The 2,006-nt window shown below is 40.5% G+C and overlaps 1 pseudogene; it reads right to left on the reverse strand.

The window, feature by feature from the left end:
• Positions 1-261: 261 nt before the first annotated feature.
• Positions 262-984, reverse strand: LOC149264586 (mitogen-activated protein kinase kinase 9 pseudogene; annotated as a pseudogene).
• Between the last annotated feature and the right edge of the window lie 1,022 nt (positions 985-2,006).

The raw sequence follows: 2,006 nt of genomic DNA on the forward strand, positions 1-2,006 counted from the left end.
TTTAGCAAACAAGAAGAGTGCATGCCATACATTAGAAATAAGAATAGCTTTGCCATTACTTGGGTGGAATAATAACTGGAGTACTTGAAAGGGAAAATCATTGGATTTCTAAGAAATACATTTGAATTTCCACTAGAAAAACAAAACAAACATGATGAAAAAGTGTTGTAAAGAAGACTGCAGTTGCATTGCAAAATGATTTACAAAATAGAGTTCCAGAGACCAAGAGAGTGTACATTCATTACAAGTCAATGAATTCTCTCAAGTACAATATTCAGAGTACAGAAAGGAATTCAAAATTCTATAGGTGTAAAGGCCATGTTCATACTTCTTTGGAAAGGGATGCAAAAGCAGTCGATGTGCAGTATGACGAAGTAACGCATCCTTTTGAAGGCAACATCTGATAAAACTTTGAAACTCTTGCGATGCATCAGGTGGCGGCGATGGAGGGTCACCCAAAAAAATGAACACCATTAAAGTAGGCCAATCATGACTCTGCCTAGGAGACAAACAAGGGAACCTTCCAAGTGCACATTCTAGCAAAGATAATCCCAAAGGCCATATATCTGCAGAGCATCCATCATACTTTCCACCGTACCCATCAGGATCGAACCTTTTAGGACTCATATAAGCACATGTGCCCACGAAGGAATTGCACTGGGCCAAAGTGTGAGCCAACAAAGTGCTGACACCAAAATCGACAATCTTGACTTCTCTTCTCTTTTCGATCAACAAATTGGAGGGATTTATATCATGGTGAACAATTTTGTTCTGGTGCAGGTAATGCAAGCCCTTGAGCACTTTCTTAGCAACCTCATCCAAATAGTGTTATGGGATTTTCTTATGGGCTTGAAGGACCTACACAAGGGTTCCACCATCCATGTATTCCAACACAAAATATATCTCTCCTCCTCGATCGAATATGCCATAACACTGCACGATGTGTGGAGAATTCGCCCTTCGGAGAATCTCCATTTCCCTCATTACTATCATGGAGGTGTTGAATGAGACATTTCCTGGACGCAAAACCCTCTATGGCAACTACAAGCAGGAAACTTGCTAGACATGAATGCAAACGAGACTGAACATCACGAGGAGGGTTTCTGCGCTTCATGGGATTATCATCGATAATACGAAGAGGGCGACGATATTCTATAATGCAATGTTGGGTTGTGTTATATTCTTTCCACGACTAGCTCCCCTAGTTTAACCGGGGAGTTTGGGTGGGGGGGAGCCCCCACTTCATTGCGTTGATGCACAACGAGGGGATCACAAGGGGGTTTGGTAGCCCCCCTCTACGGGTCGCTGCCCCGGGAAATTTTTTTTTGGACCCTATATTAGGTGGGCGAACCTACCTATGGTTTTGTGCATGGTTTTAGCACATGGTTTTGAGCGCGATTATTTTCAGTCCATGGTATTTTGTTGATCTGATCAAGGGAACTACAGTGATGTTCTAATATAGGGTTAATGGATTGGGATTATGGATACTTCGACATGTATATATATGTATTGTAACATTGAAAGGAACATAATGAAAAATCAATTTGGTAGCCCCGGTTTTGTGATCAAGGGGAAAATATCTGCGTATATTTGTTTTATGTGTTATGATCTCGCTATTGTTTATTTTCTGTGTTTTAGAATTCGTATGCAGGTAATTTCTATATGGGGTTAAAACCTACGTGCAAGCCATGGCTGAAACCACTTAAGAGTAGAAAATCCTTCAGTCTATGCCGAAAATGCCTTCTACTGGCCTTTACCTATCATAGGCTGAGCCACAATTTTATCAAAACCATCAAACTGCTAGAATCCTAGTGATCCAACAGAAATTTAACACCACAAAGTTACAAACCTTCAAATAACCAACTACAAATATCTGCCAGAAATCTCTAATTTGCTTGTCAGTCATCAGGCCAGAGCTCCAAGGATCTTACCACAAAATAGAAACTTGTTACAACGAAACCAAATATGGAACTAGGTATTTTGTTTTCTAGCGAAAAGGGAAAATG

The sequence above is a fragment of the Pinus tabuliformis genome, chromosome 6 (genome assembly GCF_031772625.1).
Source record: "Pinus tabuliformis cultivar Carrire ecotype Pingquan chromosome 6, CPIR1, whole genome shotgun sequence".
NCBI classification, from domain to species: domain Eukaryota; kingdom Viridiplantae; phylum Streptophyta; class Pinopsida; order Pinales; family Pinaceae; genus Pinus; species Pinus tabuliformis.